A 22,238-nucleotide genomic window follows, 5' to 3' on the forward strand; every position below is an offset into this window, starting at 1 on the left:
AGTAATGAGGCCAACACACTATATCATGTTTGTATGATCAAGTAACTTGAATTCATGAAACTTATTAATAGTCTATTAGTTACTCATCTCAAGTATGAAAAAAACATAAAAAGTGAATACAAAATTATTTACTACCGCTCTTTCTCTCTTTCTTATTATCATTTTATAATACTTACTTGCACATGCTTTATTTTATTTTTAAAAAAGACAACTTTTTGGAAGAGAAAAGAAAAAAGAATGAGTCAAGTAATAGTGGTTTCTCCCAACTTGACAAATTTTCAATCCAGCATTGGGAGACATAGTTTGAGTTTCCTCCTAAAACATCAGTTCAACATAGAGTACTCATGAGGGATTACAAAAAGAAGAAGATGACTCGTGAATTAGCAACAAATGCTTCTTCAAAATCTCGTCACTTAGCGAATTTTGAATCAACTACTTTCTGGGGCTGTCATTTTCTCTCCTACACTCCTCAACTTATGGTACGTGTGTGTATATATATATATATATATAGTGGAAGTTTAGTGCACCAGTCTGTCTTTGTAGATCTAGCTAGGAGTAATATTCTTTCTGAAAGTTATAACTAGGATTCCAATGTATGCGACAGATAAAATTTTATAGCTAAACAACAAAAATTTCAGGTATGTATTAACGAAGAAAATTTAATTCGCTATGATATGAGCGTTTTATATAGCGAGGGATTAACTAAGAATTAAATTCTGCCGCTAATTGATTTCATGTTTTCTTGTTGTTATTCCATATTATACCTTGAAATGCAGGAAATTAGTAGCCAAGAGAAACTTGAAGTTGAAGATTTAAAAGAAAAAGTCATGAAAATGTTGGTGGAAACTCCAGATAACAGTGCACAAAAACTTGTTCTGATAGACACAATGCAACGATTGGGAGTATCATATCATTTCGTTAATGAAATCGAAAAATCCATTCAAAACATCTTTGTTGCGACAATGTCCCAACTACAGAGTGAGAATGATGACAACCTTTACATTGTTTCTCTTCGTTTCCGACTTGTGAGGCAACAAGGCCATTACATGTCTTCAGGTAATTTTAATTGTAATAATTCTACACTGTCTATCAAAAGTAAAACTATTTCCTTTTGGCTTAATTATTCTGAAATTTTGTTCTGTCAAATTATAAATATGATGTTAATTAACCAGATGTGTTCAAGCAATTCACGGACCATGGCGGAAAATTTAAGGAAACTCGTGATGTGCTGGGATTATTAAGTTTATATGAAGCATCACATATGAGAGTGCACGATGAGGAGATTCTTGAAGAAGCTCTTACCTTTACCACCACTCATCTCGAGTCAATGCTCCCCAACATGACCAATAACTCGCTTAAGGTTCAAGTTACTGAAGCCTTAAGCAAGCCTATTCGTAAAACTGTACCAAGAGTGGGAGCAAGGAAATACATACACATTTACGAAAACATCGAAGCACATAATAATTTACTCTTGAAATTCGCAAAATTGGATTTTAACATGTTGCAAAAGTTGCATCAGCAAGAGCTTAATGAGATAACAAGGTATATATATATTCATTGAGATTAATTAATTAATAAGATAAGGGAAAAGGTCCTGATTTACCCCTAAATTTCATGATTTGGAGCTGATATACCCTCCGTTTAAAAAATGGCTCATATATGTCCCTACCGTTATAGAAATGGCTCATATATACCCTTTTACTTAACAGAACAATTTTTAATAAATTAAAAATTCATTTTTTTTACTTTAATTCAAGAAAATGCCATGTGGCTTTTAAAATACCCACCTTCCACCATACCCACCCGACCCAATTGGAAACAATAGAAACCCACCCGCTCAAATTAACTTCACCCATTTCATTTCATCATTTCCACCTCAACAGAAACAAAAATAATTTTTTTTGTTAGTATCCGGTCTCATTTTGAGTGAAGATTGCTATTTTTAGGACATGAATACAGTTAAATAAATAGTTCCCTTAATTGCCTCTTCTTTCGGCTATACAAGGACAAAGATCTGAGAATGATTTCTTGATGGCTTTGTTATGGGCATCCATTTATCTCCTTTTCCAATTCGAGGGTTTCTTTTTTACCAGATTGTGTTTCCTCTCTTTATCCGGGAGTGCCCTCTGCTTGGTACATTTCTCAAGCAATTTGTTCTTTCTTATCCATTCTTTTTTCACACTAAATGAACATGTTTGTTTAGAGATAGATTATCACTCACTTTATGCTTAAGTTGTGGATTTACGGTATATAAGCTTACCTAGTTTCTGTTTAAGATGGATCAATTTATAGACCCTAACAAAATAAAGGTTAAATGTGCATGTATAGGATGCATAACGTATCTCTTGTAACAATATTTGATGCTTGCAAACTTTGGTCTGTTAAATGCTTGATAAATAACTGGGTTTATTGTTTTGTGGGCACTTCAAGAACTGAGGCAGATCCAAGGAAGAAGGGCACTACTGTGGTCGCTTAAGTTTCTAAAGAGGCATTTTGACGTTTTATTTTTGTTTTGCCTTCCATTTCACCGATGAATCGAAGTTTTGAATATTCGTTTCTCAAATATCACCCGAACTCAGGATTGTAGAGCTCACCGGAACCCTCACAATTTTTTTTGGTTTCATTTGAGTGTGGAAATAACGAAATAAAATGAGTTAGGTTAATTTGGGTGGGTGAGATTTTTTGTTTCCAATTGGGTCGGGTGGTATGGTGGAGTGGAAGGTGGGTATTTTAAAAGCCACATGGCATTTTCTTGAATTAAAGTAAAAAAAATGAATTTTTAATTTTATTAAAAATTGTTTTGTTCAGTAAAAGGGTATATATGAGCCATTTCTATAACGGTAGGGACATATATGAGCCATTTTTAAACGGAGGGTATATCAGCTCCAAATCATAAAGTTTAGGGGTAAATCAGGACCTTTTCCCATAAGATAAATATGCAATTAATATTGGTCTCGATTGCTATGTACGTAGGTGGTGGAAAGATTTGGATTTTGCAAAGAAATTGCCATATGCAAAAGATAGATTGGTGGAGGGTTATTTCTGCATGAATGGATTGTCTTTTGAGCCTCAATATAGTAGAATGAGGAAAATACTTGCAAAAGTATACTATATGCACTACAAGAAAATGGGTCTTTAACGAAAGAAAATTAAGTCGCTAAAAGTGTAAATCCAGTCGTTATTAGTCACTTACGACCGGAAAGAAATTGGTCGTCTCCCGTCGTTAGTAGCTCCGACGTTAAAAGTAGACGACCAAATTCTAGTCCGGTCGTTAAGAAATCTTTAGCGACGACATAAAAATTGGTCGTTAGATCTCTTTTTGCGATAACATTTTCCCTTCGTTAATTTTTATTTTGGTCGTAGATAACTTTAGAAAGAGATATTATAGGGTCTTTTAGAGACCGGAATCCTTTCGTTAATTTTTATTGATATTTTAAAAAAAAAATTATTAAATGAAAATTAGTTATACGTTTTGTCTCTTGTGATTGATAATTAAAAATCATTATTTCATATGTAATATATAGTACAAAATTTCATAATTTATAAAATAGAGTCAATAATATGTATAAATGGTCGTAGTTAATTACATAAAACAAAGAGGTTTTAAAAATCCCACAAAAAGAAAACTAAGAGTCTAGAATATATATATGTAGAGATCGTAATTAGTATTTTTAAGCAAATAGCCTAGATAATAAGTATTGTAGGTTTAATAAAATTCTTGCACTTCAACTTGGTTCATCTGCTAACTTCTTCAATTGTTTTTCAACTCAATCCAAACTTCAAAATCCTTGGCGACTTCAAATTCTTGATCATCTGTTGCAAGGATAAAAGCTTGCATTAGTTAATTAAATAGTTCAATTGGTATGTTGGTAAGACATAAATAATGATTGTATAATTATTTGATCATAAAAAAATCTAGATTGTAAGAAAATACTTTGTTTCACAAGAAAAATCAGCAAGTATATATTTTGACATGTAAATACTTTTGACCGTATACCTTACCATTCTAAAAAGAGAAACAATTAATCGATGCAAGAACATTGAAAGAGGAAATGAAGACTTGTATAGTAAAGAATTTTGATAATACTTTCCCAGTGTGCTAACTTAGGTGGGTGGGCTTACTTCTGCATACATGTAGAAGTTGTTTCCTGTAACTTCTCATAATGTACTTCTCTATTCGCTTTATTTTTGTATTCATATCCAATGCATCTTTGTCTAGTGTGGAATGATTTGTAGTTTCTAGGGACTAGTTCATCTTCTTTAATTGGACTTTGATAAGTATTCGAACTTCTAAGGGACAAAGACAATGGGAAAAGTAGAAAAAATGTTCAAGCAAGGCGAGTTTCCGAAGTGCAAGTACTTCAACATGTATTAAAAATGTAAAACCTACTTTAATATGAAAACTAAGGAGTTTAGTAGTTACTGTGATCTACAATAGGAATGTTTTCGAAGCCATTCAAAACTTTGTGAATTCTTTCTAATTGGTTGATGAGTCCTAAAATCTGGAAATGTTGTTGTCAATGTCATGCTGTCTATGTGCACTTTTCATGTGATATACCCTTACATGAGCTACATAGATCCACAGAAGACTGTCCCTTGTATTACAGTTATTGGAAACAATGTTATTCAACAATGGCAACATGATATGATCAGCTTATACATGTTACCAAGATTACTAAACTGAAAAATACTTCGTTTCACATTAAGAAGATTACTAACCTGTAAAATGATTCAACCAGTATTTTGTTCACTTGATGATGGTGGTGATGAAGGATCTCTAAAGATTGCACTTTCAAATTATTGTAGGTAAATTATATTTGGATTAAAAATTAAATTTACAAATAACTTTAAGAAAAAATTAATTAAATTTTTTTAACGACCGGAATAATATTTTATAACGACTAAATATTTATCCCCTCGCTTATAATAAATTAAAAACTACTTCTACCGACCCAAAAAAAAAATTTCGTTATAAATACACCTTTTACGACCGCTTATATGTCCCTACGTTAAGACATGGTCGTTAAAATACACTTTTCTTGTAGTGATGATCACTATTATTGATGACACCTATGATGCTTACGGAACCTTTGATGAACTTGTGCTTTTCACAAGTGCCATTAAGAGGTACTATATATATACATTGTGTGTTGATCGAGGACATAATTAAATAAGTAAATAAATGTGTGATATATCTAATATCTTAAGCTTTTGAATGATATGGTCAATCACACAATTCAATATGGTTTCACAGACGTAAAAGATGTGTGCTGAAGACATATATAATTAAATAAATAAAAGTGTGATCTATCTAATACCTTAAGTTTTTACTCACATAATTGAACCGTCAAGTGTAGATGGGACATAAGAGCTATGGATTCATTACCGCCATATATGAGAATAAGTTATCAAGAACTTCTCAACATGTACGATGAAATGGAACAAGTATTGACCAGAGAAGCTGGTAAATCGGAGAGCGTGTACTATGCAAAAAATGAGGTATTCATCAATTGATCAAGGATAACACACTTTGATCAATAAATAAATATGGTATATACGTAATTCACTATGAGTATCTATTTTTACATTTTCTATGATATATTTTGGTTAGATGAAAAGGCTTGCGACAGCCTATATGAAGGAAATTGATTGGTTGAATGATGGCTACATTCCAAAATATGATGAATATATGACAAATGCACTAGTAACCGGATACATTATTCATTAAAGGTTATATATTTGTTTGTTGCGCTTTTAATGGAAAATAAAAATGAAAAATAAAAAATTGAATCCCTTAATTCACGCCAATCAGTTTCGCTCTTAATGTCAATTATAGAAACGTGATTCCCAAAATAACAAACCAAATTAGAATTCAAAGATTCAAATCGTGTTCGTCTTCTTCTCTGTTTCAACGAAGAAGACTTCGACTGAGAATCAATTTTGTTCGTTGTGAGTTTGATTGGATAGATAATGAATATATCAATTTTGTTGAGGCATTCTGGAGTTTGGGAGAGTGGGATTAAATATGAAAGATACAAGAGTGATGAGATAGTGGTTGATGAACATGTTTCCTTCATGAATCTAGTTTCAACAATTGCAGCTGAGTTGAATATTGATGAGTCGAGAAAAAAAATTGAAATATGATACATTGTAGAAGGAAACTCCTCTCTAATGAGTATAAGGATTGATATGGGAGTAAAACTATATGTAGAGGTAAAGAAACGCGAGATTGGATTTGGAATGTATGCCCTCTGTATTGATACAATTGATAAGGATGTTGGCGATATTGAAAGTTTTGATGTGTCGACTGGTTTAATCGTCTGTGTTGAAGGTGCTGAACAGGATATACTCGCTCTCAACTTGGTAGAATCAAAAAATGGTAATTCGTGTTATATACCAGAGTTGGAGGTAACGAATTACATATGTGATACAAAAAGTATTGACGTGAAAGTGGATCAATTGTACAAGGATAAAGCTACTCTGGTATCTGTAATGGCAAAATACAAAATAAAACATGGCTTCAATATTAGAGTAAAGAGATCTGATAACAAGAGGTATGGAACTTGGTCTACTTTCTTTCATGTGTTAATGTATCAATATATGATTGTTCTGATTAATGTATCGTTGTATTTTGTTGAAATAGTAAGGATACATTACTGGCTAAAATTACGATACATTAAACGTGTGACGTATATATTTTGATGTATCATATCGTAACTGATACATGTGGTATACTTTTTGTTGATGTTTGATTTTATATTTGTGTATAATAATTGTTTTACTCGAAAAAATAAAAATAAAAATGGTCTGATTTCGGAAAATCGACTAAACCTATGACTTGAAAAGAAATCGATTTTCCAAATAGAGTCGCCACTTAATTTTTTAGTAAAAATCAAGAAAAAACGTAAGGTTTTCAAAAGACTTAAAACAGGTAAAAATTGATTGAATAAAAAGGGTTCAAGTTCAATGTACATTCCGAGAAGGTGTTAGGCCCTTGAAATGTCCACTAACTTGCGGTTGACCGGCGATTTGACTAAAATGACATTATCTAATTTTTAAAAAATTTAACTTAGTCAAAAGAAATTCATTTTTATTTTTCATATTTTAAGGAAAACAACTAAAGGGAAATCTTCTAAGGGGAGTAATTCAAGTGTTGACAAAACTAATAATAAAATGACTTTAGCAAACACAAAATTCATATTTGTATGCTATAACAAAGTTTGCATAATTGTGCTCCATAGCAAACATATATATGTATAATTCGCTATATATATACAAAAAAAAAACAGTTGTATAATTCGATATACATATACAAAGAAGGCAGTTGTATAATTCGTTATACATATACAAAAGAAAGCAGTTGTATACAAAAGATCAGTTGTATAATATGTGTATGTATACAACAAGAAAGAGAGAAAGGCAAAAGAAAACTGGGCAGGAAAATATTTGTATTGTATAATTATAAGTGTATAGGACGAAGATATATGTATTTGCATGCATGTGTATATACAATTTTCTCTCGCTTTATACAAACAAAAGCGCAATTTATACATTTCGTTTTTGTTTGTATAAGCGAGAGAGGCGAGGGTGGCAAGCGATATTTGGGAGAGTGGCAAGCGAGATCTGGGAGAGGGGAGAGAGGGGAACGAAAATATATGTATATATACAATTTTCTCTCGCTTTATACAAACACAAACACATTTTATACATTTGTGTTTGTATAAAAGCGAGAGAGGCGAGCGAGACTGCCACCAAACGAGAGTGGCGAGCGAGATTCCACCAGGTAGAGTGGCGAAAATAGCAATAGTTTGCTATAGGATACAATTAAATCAAAGTATATTTATTGCATTTAATTTGAATTAATAGTTTGCGAAAGTATATATGTATATATTTCAATTTGAATATAAAAAAAAGAAATGACTATCTTCGGGAGTTAATTAAGTCAAAACCAAAATCAAATATAATGTTCATCAACAATAATAAATAAAGAGTAAGGAAATAAATATCAAATTTGGGCCAAATTCCCAAATCTTAAACCTGTCCTAAGTCTAAAGTTGTCAAAATAGGTCTAGGCCCATTTAAATCCCCAAAAAAAAAGCTATTGGTACTCATTTTTTATTGGGCCTTTGGGCCCATTTTTTGTTGCTTTACTTCATTGGGATTTTGGGCCCATTTTGGCTTGGACCTGCTGTAGCAAATAGAATTTGGGTTTTAACCCATTTCTCCTCTGAAAATCTACACATATATTGAGTGAATACTCATGTATATAGGCTGTATACAGGCATGTTTTCCTGTATATCATCCCATACAATAAATGTATACAATTTATTTTATCTCTCGAACACCTGTAATCTTGCTTTTAGCCATGTATACGCAACTCTTTGACCTGTATATTATGTATACTGTTGTATACCAGTGTATATCAGCCTGTTTTTAGCTTTCCAAAACCTATATTTTAAGTTTCTAGCCTTATTTGTTGCCTTCGACCTGTTCACCTGCTTCTCTATTGGCAATGAGGTTGACTCGAGAGAGAAACAACTGGATTTGGGCATTTACGGCCTATTCGAAATATGGGGGAAGAAGATAGGAGTCCAAGAAGACTCGGATAGTGTTACATGCAACAAAAAAAATGACAAGGATTAGTACTCAAACAATACATCTCAAAACTGTAAATCTAAATGACAAAAAGGATCGATCACTTACAACAACACTCACATAGTGAATACAACTTAACAATCCTCAAACTAAAGTAAGACTAATTAATTAAGTTGGGCAGCATAACAGAATAAAGAGCAGTGACAATGAGTTCAAAATCAAGCAATGAATAAGACTTTCAAGCTAAAAGTAGCTACTGGACAAATCTAATGATTTTTCATGAGACACACCAACAAGTAATCAAGAAAATCGACAATTCAATAATATCGAACAAAAAAAGATGGAAGAAATGACGCCATGCCGAGACAAAGATTTTCATGCTTAGGATACCAATTTTTATCATTTGAAAACAAACAGTTTTTAAATAAGTATACAAAATAAAGCACCCATCTACACCTATCTAGAACATATGAATAAGGTAATTAGAAAGTATTTAACTCCAAATTATGACTAAACCCAATATTTGTGACCTCTAAGTAGACAAAAGAAACCTTTTGTATTAGCAAGAAGAAAAAGAAAAAAATTGTTCTTTACCTTATGACATAACAGAGACAAGAATAAATTCAATACGAAAGAAAATGATAAATTCCACATTAAACTATCAAAAATCTAAACACAAGGAGATTCCTAAACATATGCATGTATAAAGACAGTAAAATTCAAAAGGAGAGTAATCATAGTCATAGCAAAATCAACTCACATTATGAACAAGTGACTAATAAATAATCATATTTCAAAAATATAAAGAGATAGAGAGAGCATGGTGCATACTAGACGAACATCATACTTCACGAGTTGAACCAAACAGTAAAGAATCAACTAAAAGAAATTCAGCTAAGACATTATCGATTCCACTCAATTCCAATCATAAAGAAAATACCAAGACATATTTGAGAAAGCATAAACAAAAAAACACAACAACCAAAAATCAAACGAAACAAAACATGAGAAAGATTTTTTCCTCTTTCCAGGCAACGAATTGAGACGGGAACGAGCTAGCTACGAGGACAATTCCACCACTAACAAATGAAACTTAAATGATTTCGATAAACCCCCGCAACCCACGAACAGGAACCTAAAATGTATACTAAGTGTATTTCTCTTGCGACTCACTGTAATTTGGTTTCTTTTCTTATAAAAGATGCCTCTCTTCTATCTTTTTCTATATTTTTTCCCTTTGTTTCTTGTCAATATTTTTCCAACCTTCTTCCCACCCTAAAATAATGAAAAAGATGGGGTATATATAGAGAAGGATTGGGGTTGAAAAAGGGGAGAAATTGGAACCATTTTGAATTTGAAATTCAAATTCTTCTTAAAGAGAACGTTGGGGGGAGGGGGGAACGGAAAATTGATAGGAGCCGCACGATTTCGAGCAAGGACAAAGAACACATGAGATTGCAACATCTGGCTGATTCGAGTACATTGCTCGTACGAGAGGACAAGGAGAGAGGGATGCGCGCGAGCTGGCGTTCGCTGGACTCGGGTCGCGATTTCTCTGTTGTATTTCATTCTGGATTGTTCGCGACTGGTTCTGGGTTTCTCTTGTTGGTGTTCGTGAGGAAGAAGAAAAATGTGTGGGTTCTAGGTCATTTTTGTACGCCTACACTGGGTCTTGTTGTTGTTATTATGGGCTGGGTTTTTGGATCGTTATAATGTTGTTGTATTGTAATGGGTCTTTTGGTATGGAATAATGGAAATGGGCTTGCAATTGTTTTGAGACTAGGCAGCTGAAAAGAGGTGAAAAAAAGGACCAAAATTGGTCTCCAAATGTGTTTAAGGTGAGGTCAAAGATGGGTTAGATCTTGGAGTTTAAGAAATAGCCAAATTGAATTAAATTGACAAATTCGGCTAAACCTTAAATAAGACGAATTAATATTAATTAATTAAAGAGCTTCTTAATCTTAAAGAAATAAAATAATTAACTTAATTGTAAACTAATGATTCAAAATTATAACCATAATTTAAACTAAACTAATTTAATAAAATACTTACTAAGATTAAAAAAAAATTGAGATGATTTTCGAAATATTTATAAAATATACTAATTATATACAAAATTATATTAAAAAAAATATATATTACTTAAAAATCATAAAAGCGACTAAAATTACTTTAAAATAACTTGAAAAAATATTTTGAATGTTATAAAACTAATTATTTCAAATCGTTCGAAATTGAAGAAACTCGATGATTAATATATATTGTGGAGGTTCAAAATTGGGTGTCAACAATAATGATGATACATTATTGTAGTAAACCTGATACAAGTATGATTTGATGAATATTTACTGGTTAATATTTTTTTTAATCTTTTTGTCAATGTAAGATTACTATAAAGTATCAGATTCATTTCACCTTATGGTAATGTATAATAATGATGATACATTATTGCAGTCAACTTGATGTATCAGTATAGTAATTTTTCGGTAATGTATCCTTGTGTAAAGAATCTATCTATTGTTTTAATGTATCAGTTATGCATTCTACTAATGTATCTGGAAAAATGGAGCTATAAATTATTATGTTTATCGAATGACTGTTGTTGGAGATTGAGTACATCTGTTAGGAAGAAATCGGATTTAGTCAAAGTGAGGTACTTCAATAGTGAGCATACATGTCCGATAAGGGATAGGTTATTAACAAAGGTTCAAGCTACAGTTGGGTTTATAAGTGTCGTGACAGCTCCTAAACTGCACAATCATAAAAGAATTCATACACTAAATGATATTATTGAGGATATTAAAGCACTATATGAGATTGATATTGCATACCAGCAAGTATGGCGTGCTAAGGAGCGCACATTAGAGATGATAAGGGGTAAATCTGCAAATAGATATAGACCGTTGCCTAAATATCTATATATGTTGGATACTGTGTATCCAAATTCTTATATACGGATGCATAAGTCGGAGGAAAATAAGTTCATGTATCTGTTCATATCATTAAGGTCACTAATGAGGGGGTTTGACTACTGTAGACCAGTAGTTGTTGACGGTGCACAACTTGGTGGAGCTTACAAAGGAACTTTTGTATCAGCAAGTACGCTTGATGGTGCAGGTATGATTTCTGTATTAGAATTTATAATTTTTTGTCACATAACAATGGTTACTTGATTTTGATACTTTATATATGGATAGTTGTGTTCTAGAAATTAACAAACCTGCGCACTATTTATGAGTAGGATGCATATTGTCGTTAGCTTATGGAGTGGTGGACAGTAAAAATGATTGTTCATGGACATGTTCTTCTAACAGTTTAAAAGTGAATTTGGGGAGAGGGAACAAATGTGTGTTGTATCAGATAGAAATGAAAGCATAATTAATAGTGTCAGAACTGTTTTTCCAAATGTTTCTCATTTTGCATGCATATGGCACATTTGGAAAAATGTTTGTTCAAGCTTCAAGAGAAGCAAAAGCGTACTAAGTGACGTGTTCTATTCAATGGCCAAGGCTTATAGAAAAGAGGATTTTGACAAATTGATGGCTAAAGTCGTTAAAATTGACAATCGGGTTAAGATGTATCTTGAGGATGTTGGTTATGAAAAGTGGTCAAGAGTTCATGCAACAGTAAACAGGGGGAGAATGATGACTTCTAACATAGCAGAATGTATCAATGGTAGCCTTGTTGAAGCGCGACAACTACCTATAATACAATTTTTTGGAAGAAGTCAGAGTTCTATTCGATTCTTGGAACTCTAAAAATAGAGAAATAGCATCCTATACAAAGGAAACATTAGGGAAGAGATTTGAAAAGTTGTTGATTATAAACGCTTCTAAATGCTCAAAAATGTAGGTATGTGCATATATATAAACTATCTGGAATTTGTTGTTCTTTGGTTGTTATGAGTATAAAATTGAATTAATTGATATGTGGTGTGTGTCTTACCTAATGTTGTCATGTTGTGCAATCTACTGAATTTATATATTCAGTTTTTGAATGTGGGCAAAAATATATTATTTGCCTTGAGAGAAAGATCTGTAACTGTGGGAGATTTCAAATAGACGAGATACCTTGTGCACATGCATTTGCTATTTTCAAGAAAAAAAACATTATAGATATACATCTCTACTACTCAGATTACTATAAACCAGTTGCATTGGCAAACACATATGAAGTTCCGATAGTTTCAATGTCGGATAAGGAGGATTGGTCAGCACCGAAGTTTGTTTTGGAAAAAATCGTCTTGTCACCAAGATACAAAAGGCTGGCTGGACGACCAAGGAAAAAAAGGAAGAAAAATCCACGTGAAAAGATAAGCACAAACACAAATCATTATGGACGTTGTGGACATGAAGGTCACAACATAAAGACTTGTACTTTCTTTCCGAAAGAAGACTGACAGAATTCTTTGTTAGAGCTATTATTATGTTTTAGATACATTATTTTAAATTCCGCTATATTTTCAATTTTTTTGCAGTTTTCAATTTAACCTTGATAAAACATTGCAATCTAATATTAGCCGGTGAAATTCGTTACAATAATTGAAATGTTAAGATTTTCTACCTTGTGTTTGTTTTTATAACAAATTATGTTTCAAAATACGTGTTTAAATAATGTATCATTACTTATTTGCTAATAATGTACAATAAATTATGATTGTGGGTATTGTATCAGTCTATGTATTTCAGATGTACAATTATATAATGTATCTTAAGTGGAACTTTATTTTAATTTTTTTCATAACCGCGCGGCCAAGTACACTAGTTTTAAAATAAACCTAAACTATCCACGGAGTCCTTCCATTCTTTTCGTCCTTCAATACATTTGCACATAGCAATGTAGCTTTGTCCATTCTCGTTACGTTTGGAACCATTATCAAAATTAAACACTATCCATGTTACCTCTCAGGTTGGAAAAAATAGTGGTATTTGTCTTTAATAATTTCTGTGCAAAATTTGGGTGATTTAACACATTTTTGTATGTGAGTACTTATTAAGATTTCATTTTTTGATTTTTGTCTTTTATACTGATTGCAAAAAATATTTATTTTACCACATCTTTGTATGTGGGTCTTATCAAGATTCCATTTTTTAATTTGTGTCATTCATAATATGTGCCAAAATTGATTGTTTTAACACATTTTTGTACGTGGATAATTGTCAAGATTCCAACTTCTTCTCTTTTTCTTTTTTTAAAATCTTATTCTGCTAATTTTACTCTCTTATTTTTTGTCTAAATAAGCAAATCGATGTTAATTAGTATTTCTAGTTTGAAAATGTAAATACAGAATGGTCTATTTCTCGCATCTGCATATGTTGGGTTCATTTTTAAAATGGGTTACTGGGTGAGTTATTTTTATCTTGATGGATTGGGTAGTTAAATTGGTTTAAAATATTATGTGGACCAATAAGATGAAGCCATTTGTTTTATTAAATTACTCATTATTGTCATGTTATTGTGGTGTTAAAAAAAGATATTTTTAGACCTAAAAAATGTTGAGCGCATTTTTTATCTAATAAGTGGAAGGATGTTATTTTTAACCCGTTTCCATTATTAAAAAGCATAGGCATTTGCTAAGTTAATATATTACATGACCACTGCATTAATAGTTTTTCACATAAAGTCATTTAATTTTTTTTTATAACTTTAAAGTCGTTCAACTAAAGATTTTTCTCATGGTAAGTATACTTAACTAAGGATTCTTATCACAACCTGCCACATGACGTAGCAAGTAGAGTGATTATATACAACCTCGACCTGCCACATAACTAAGTATATACTAAAGTGATTATATACACCCTCGACCTGCCACATGATATGGCTTGAACTCTCGTAAGAACATGAAATTCTCAATAAAAACCAAACATATTAGAATTACGGGTGACTTTCTAAACAGTCCCTAAACTGTCCCACAAGTCTTTCCTAAACTGTCCCACAAGTCTTTCCTTTTGGAAGAAGTGGACTTAGAATATACAACACAGTAAAAACTAGAACTTATCAAGGCCAACACCTTGGTTGCTCCTAATTGTAACTATACTGTACTGAGAGAGAAGTTTACATATTTTGACTTGACATATATAACTGGTTACGTTGTTTTGGATTTTAACTAAACTAACTTCTGTCAAATTAAAAACATGCATAGTGTTTGACCAGATGTTTTCAAGCAATTCACCCAACAAGATGGAAAATTCAAGGAAACGCTTACTAATGATGTTCAAGGATTATTGAGTTTGTATGAAGCATCACATCTGAGAGTGCGCGAGGAGGAGATTCTTGAAGAAGCTCTTACCTTTTCCACCACTCATCTCGAAGCATTGCTCCCCAGCTTGACCAACTCCCTAAAAGTTCAAGTTACTGAAGCCTTAAGGTATCCTATTCATAAATCTACACCAAGGGTGGGATCAAGGAATTACATATCCATTTACAAAGGCATTGATGCACACAACGATTTGCTTTAGAGATTTGTGAAATTGAATTTTAATGTATTGCAGAACCTGCACCAGAGAGAGCTTAGCGAGCTTACCAGGTACATTATTTGATTTATCTTCTTTAATTTTATTATGAATTTTGGTTTAATGTACGAGAATTAAATGCAACAAATCAATCTTATATATGATGTAGGTGGTGGAAAGATTTGGATTTTGTAAACAAATATCCATATGCAAGAGACAGATTGATTGAGTGCTATTTTTGGGTATTAGGAGTGTATTTTGAGTCAAAGTATAGTCGTGCTAGAAAAATGCTAACAAAAGTAATTCAAATTGATAGCGTCATTGATGACACTTTTGATGCTTATGCAACCCTTGACAAACTAATTGTGCCTTTCACCGATGCAATCCAGAGGTAATTAATTGTAAATCCTGTTGTTATTGTGTGACGTAAAAGTTTGCTTATAGGTCTGATACTAATCCTGATTTTTAGATGGGACATTACTGCGATCGATTCATTACCTCCATATATGAGACCTGTTTATCAAGCCCTTCTAGATGTTTACAGTGAAATGGAGGAAATATTGGCCAAAGAATGTAAATCAGACCGCATATATTATGCAAAATATGAGGTAATATTGCTTGACAAATGCATATATAAATCAGTTAGACTAAGTTAACGCGAAGAAATAAGAACTTATATGATATTTACTGTATTTCCATTTTACATGAAAAAGCTGGTGAGAAGCTTTCTTAGGGAAGCCCAATGGTTGAATGCTGGCTATACACCAAATTGTGAGGAGTATATGAAGAATGCACTTGTAAGTGCTGGCTATATGATGATAGCAACGACTTCCTTGGTTGGGTGTGGAGGAATTTATATCTAGAGAGACTTTTGAATGGTTAATGAATGTGCCTTTGATTGTTCGAGCATCCTCAGCAATTAACAGGATAACGTGTGATATGACTGGACATGAAGTAAGTACAACAACAAATATCTCTTTATTTTGTTTCCAAGGATCACACTTATAATTTTGAAATCTATTTCATGTAGGTTGAACAACAAAGAGCGCATATATCTTCAATTATTGAATGCTACATGAAAGAATATGGAGCTTCAAAGGAAGAGACATAGGTAAACAAACAGTTACCATGCATTCTCATTCTCGAGCTACATTAGTGAATCTCTCCGCATCTTAACTAATCAAATTACATATTCCAATTATTTGTATGCTGAATTTAGAACCATATGTGAAAAGAGTATACTAGCTTTCCCATGATATGGCAAACAGAGTATACTCTCTCTGTCTCTCATTGTTGGCTCACCTTTATCGCACCCTTTTCAGAACTGGCACTCCATAGTTTATTGATAACTGTTCATTAAAAATGAGATCAATAACCTAAAAAATAAGACATGTTACATTGTTAAAATACACTGACAAAAGAATCATCAATAAAACGAAAGCAAATTAATAAAGAAAAAGGGAGTCCCAACACGTCGAAATGGTAAACCTCTAGCCTTAGCCCATCTCCTGTTCCCATCCATTATTATAGCAACATGTTTAGGTATAAGCTCTGAATCATGAATTATTTTGATATATAGGACAGCGACGATCATCATCAAGGCTCAGTGAGTTTGAATGGCCACCACATACTGATGATGGAAAAGAGTAATACCCAAATTATAAGAGCTCTTGGATATTGGCCTTCCTACTAACAAAGAGCTCATTGCCAGTTTTCAGTAGAGAAAGCAAAAGGAGTGAGAAGTTAAGCTGTATGGAAAAAATGTTAACAAATATTCTTTGGATTAATTGGTGATGATTTTTTTGGATACTACTGAGGGCGACTCAAATACATTAGTGGCCTAAAGTCAAATTCAAATAGAAGCCCTTAAAGTTGAATTATTTATTATGAAATTTATTATACTTAAACTAAGTATTCTAAATTTGTCAAACTTCTATTAATCCTTTTATCTTACTTGAAATTTTTTTATTTTCTACAAATAATACTCAATAATACCTAATAGTATCAATTATTGCTTTTACTAAAAAAGATGAACCCCTTATTTGAAGGCCTAGAGCAACTGTCTTATTTTCTAGCATGTAGAGCCGTCCCTGGATACCACGATCATCATCATCATTAGTGCTGACAAAATGAGTCCATATTTTGATAGTCCGTCTAATCCGTTCATATTTTAATGGGTTGGGTGAGTGACTTTTTACATGGGTAAAATATGGGTTGATACGCATAATCAATTCATAAAAATATGGGTAAACTATAGGTAAAATATGGATAAAATATGGATTAGCCAAATGGATTAAGCTTCTAACTTTTATTCATTCAAAAATTCATGATATCACCAAAAATATTGTAATTTCTCTTCCTTTTTATGTTCTTCTATAAAACTAATTATTTTTCTCTATAATTGAAAAGGGAAAGTCTTTAACCCTCCAAAAATATATATTTTAAATGTACATTTCTTTTGTTAATTATAATTATATTTTTTATTTGTTTAATTTTATATTAGATAATAAATAATAGTGTAAAATAAGCAAATCATGTATTAGTATTGACATTGCTTAAAGTGCATTAAGCATGTTTTAGTCCTAAAATGCAAATATTCATTTATTTTGAAATTAAAAATATGTTCCCCTCGTTATTAAATAAATTTATTTTATACTGAAAAGTTTAGAATTTTGTTTTTACTTTTATGATACAATAAAACTAATTGAAACATTTTCAACATTTTTCATCTAAAAAAAGATTAAAATATTTTTGCCATGTTGAATTCTTAAGTAAAATACTATTTACTCATGAAAATATGGGTAAAATATGAGTTTGCCCAATCCATTTTTACCCATATCAAATATGGGCGGGATGCATTATTATCCATTTTATATTGACCCATTTTCAACCAGCCCAAATTTGACCCAACCCGCCCATTTGCCACCACTAATCATCATCTCATTGAGTTTGAAATTATCAAGAAATACCGAGTCCAGATAGTGATGAATTTGATGATCAATGGAAGATCCGAATCCTATATTGAGAGGAGTTGGCCAGTGGGCCAGGCCAAACTAATCCATTATGTTTAAATAGGCATGATATGTTGAGTTTAAATACATTGCGAGCGGATTTATCATTAAATTAAGGATTTGATAAATAAAATAATCTTTAAAACGTCGAGGAGGATGGAGCTTAAAGCGCATGGATTGAAGTAGGATGGTGAATACCCACTTGTAATCAAACAAAGACATATAAGGCCCTAATTAAGGTGTGGCAATTGAGCGAGTTAGGTTATATTCGGGCAGATCAAAATGGTCAAAATAATTTATATAGAAATAGACTTGATGAAATCACCTATATATGTGAGTGTATCAATGTGGTCATCTTTTATGAAAGACTTGGATCATCTTTCTAGAGCACTCATAAGATTTAAGGTGGATGCATGACCATAAAAGCAATATGTTAGTATTGTGGAGTTCGCATAATACGAAGGATATAGTACGTATTGTGGGGGTCTCAACTTAATTATGTTCATTTAGTTCAGGAGTACTTCACTTTGTGGATATTTGTTGTCGCCTCATTTCACTGTGTCAATTCAAATCGAAAGATATTGATACTTTAATACATGTTCCTTTCTTTTACCCAAAAATTATTCATATTCTTTATCTTTGCATTAGTCGGGATTGTGGATATCATTTCCTTTTTATTTAATGCAAAGGATAAATAACATCTTATAACTCTCCATAATTAATCTATGTAAATATTTCTAAGTAGTAAATATATGTAGAATAGGAGGATTACTTCTTCATAAATGGTTCACATTTATTCAAGTGACCGTTTATTAATTTGTAACTTCATAATGAGAAGATATGAATTCTTGAAAGGAATTGTTGCATTATGACAATTTTGTGGTTCAAACAAAAGTAATATTTCATTACATTAACTTTACTTTAACCTTTTACATTCTTACGATGAATGAAAACGTAAATGATTTGTCCATTAAGGAGCATCATTTAATTTGTGAGCTTAACATAGCGAAGAGAAATAAAAGCCTATCTTTTATCATTTTTTTTTAGTATCTCAAATAGTCATTCTTCCTATTATAAAATGGGCGATTATATATTGGAGTCCAGAGTCAAAAGGGAAACAAAATTTTTCAAAATTTTAAAAGGGCAATAAAATTATTTATCAAATCAAAAGGGCAATAAATTTTAACACCGTTTTATTCAAAGTTTTCACCACAAGGCGCAGATACCCATGCAACCTATAAGGCTATGACTGTTTTTAACCTTGTAAGGCTATGACAACTTTTAGCCTTAGAAGGCACAAAGACATCTGCGTTTTGTAGGCTGTTTTTTTTTTAAAAAAATTGTAATTAAAATATTGTCAACAAGGTGTTTTGTACAAATATTAATTAAAAATCATCACTATCTTCATTTTTATTTTATATTATTATAGTACCTTATTACATATGTTGAATTTTAATTTCAAGATTTCAATTGACCAGTTCTTTCTCCTTAATTTCCTCTAAAACTCTACAAGGTAGATGAACCAATATTCAACAAAAAAAAATTCTATTTTTTTAAAAAAATTATTCTTTAATTTCATCTGTTTTTCTTTTTTTTATGGAGATTCCTAAATTATGGAAACCTCAGGTTAGTTTCTTAATCTAATTTTCATTAATTATATTGTATGATCTAATTTAAGTACTTAAATAACTTGTGTATGATTCTTGTTTTTTTTTGTGATTTTCAGAATTTATTTGTGATTAAGTCACCTAAACAATTTTTGAGATTGGTCCTATTAGTATCTGCAGTGGATTGTGGAATTTATATATTATCAATGTGTATAAACCAAACAAGAAATTATCTTTTACAAGCTAAATCACCAAGTATTCATGTGATTAATAGGCATAATTGTCATTATCCTATTTTTCAAGAAGAAGATATTCATTATTTGCCGTGGTTTTTTTTTTTTAAAAAAAAAACAGCCTGCAAATCTCTGCGCCTTGTAAGGCTAAAAGTTGTCATAGCCTTACAAGGCTAAAAGCAGCCATAGCCTTACATGTCGCATGGAAATGTTCAAAGCCTTTTTAAAATGAATCAAACTGTGAACAATTGAAGATAGTAAATAGGTTGGTTATCACTTTAAATTACTTTTGTGTTCTTGTTTTAGTATTTCTTGATTGACCATCATACAAATAAATCTCTTGTCTATTCTTAAACTCGGGAGACGCTAAGGTAGATAGATCAAATGATATAGAAAGCTTGATCTTCCATTAAATTGAGTAGATTTGTGTTTAGAAGTGACGCCGGGACGAACACCTAGCTTGGTTACGAAACACGATGAAATATAAATGCTCACCAATTAAGACTGTCTATCCTCGCTCAACGATGTAGTTAGACAGCTAATTAGAGTAGGCGATTAGAGGTGGGGAGACCATAATCATAAAATCAACCCTGTAAATCAGTAATTTGATAACCGTAGTTAATTCATGCATGAGATGTGATACATGAAACCTATACATGTTGCAACCCTAGAATTTTTCAAATCACTGTAAGTAATTTTATTATTTCATTTCTGCATTCTTAGTATTTAAATAAAAATCAAACACTTCTGGTACTCTTAAATAAATAATTAGACTAGTATATATAATTTAGTAAATAGTTAATTGACAAGTCCTTTGAGTTCGATAATCCAGTTCTTTTAAGAGCCACTATATTACTTGTGCGACCACGTACACTTGCGTGTGCAATTGAAAGTAACACACAGACTATCATAGTGAGAAATATCCTCTTCCTTTTTGCTTGTTGAATCTTTACTACCATTAACCAAGGAAGGGAGGAAAAAAATTCTGTTCATCATCAAGTACAATAGGGAGGAAAATCTAGAATTTTTATCATTTTCCATGTTTCCCACTGCTTGTTTTATATTTTTCCATTTTGGCTAAAACATTCCATTTCCTACTGAGACATAATTTTTTTGCTTCCCTACTAAACTACATGAAAGTTAAAAAAAAATGCCAGCATTGCTGGTGTTTATGCCAAATCTTCATATGTATAACTAGCATTGCTATCAATTCTTTTTTCCCCTTTCCTTTTGTAAGTTAGCCATAATCCTGATTTATGGGAACCAATATGGAAATGTTCAAAGCCTTTTTAAAATGAATCAAACTATGAACAATTGAAGATAGTAAATACGCTCGTACTTTTTTCTTATCTCATGTGGTAGTGTAAATAAGTGCTACTTTGGAATCATGGAGAGGAAGGATTGCATGAAGATAAATTGCATATTTGTGTATTCATTGCATCATTTTGGTTCGTGATTGCATTGAGGACATGCAATAAGCTCCAGACACATGAACTTATTTTTCTAAAATATATTTCTTAAAAAACATTTTTCATAAAACACATTTTCCTTCATACCAAACCCATCATACGTAAGATTGAAAGGTTCTAAGTGAAAGAGAAATGAATATGACCATGTGCTTCAATTTTTGACAACTCAACAAGATATTTTAGATCTCCTTAATTTGTTGTATTATCTCTAACTTTAGTTGGATCCACGAAATAAAAATTTAAAACCACACATTCATATATTCTCTAATATCACACATAAATAACCTCAATTGATATTATTATTAATTATTTAAATAAATTAATAATAATTTCAATACATGGTGTTTACGTGTGATAAGAGACTAAACAAATGTGTATGTGGAGAAACTCAACTAGAATTTAGAACTTTTTTAGTTCAAACTTACCATCAAACTTATAATCATACATATATTTAATAAATATCCTAATACAAATACATAATAAAAATAAAAATTATTGAGTCCGTCTAAATTTTAAGAGCTATATTTGTCAATATGTTTAACGTATACAATTCTATAATCTTAATACAGTGCATTTTTTTAAATTTTTTTTTTAATACAGTGCATTTAGATCTGACGATTATGGGACAACTCTTTTAGAATGTTTTAAACTAAAAGAGGAGCAAATGAGAGAAAGAATTTTTTTTTTAATTACAACCCCTTTATATAAATTCTAAATAGTTGTCAAAACTCAAACCTATAAAGTTACGAACTACATAATATTAACCTTACAAGATTAATGAGTTTTCTCAAACCTACTAAAAATATGGCATAATTAAAATTCACAGAAATCGAGACACAAAGCAACAGAAGATATAGGGTGTGTTTGGTAT

The 22,238-nt window shown here is 31.5% G+C and overlaps 1 protein-coding gene and 1 pseudogene across 1 annotated transcript in view; both read left to right on the forward strand.

Moving 5' to 3' along the window:
- The window catches only part of LOC125872090 (sesquiterpene synthase 12-like), a 335,684-nt gene that overhangs the window by 242,780 nt on the left and 70,666 nt on the right, over window positions 1-22,238 (forward strand). The gene's annotated exons all lie outside the window — the stretch shown is intronic.
- LOC125872094 (sesquiterpene synthase 12-like) lies at window positions 238-16,158 on the forward strand (annotated as a pseudogene).

Source organism: Solanum stenotomum, chromosome 8, assembly GCF_019186545.1.
Source record: "Solanum stenotomum isolate F172 chromosome 8, ASM1918654v1, whole genome shotgun sequence".
Taxonomy (NCBI): domain Eukaryota; kingdom Viridiplantae; phylum Streptophyta; class Magnoliopsida; order Solanales; family Solanaceae; genus Solanum; species Solanum stenotomum.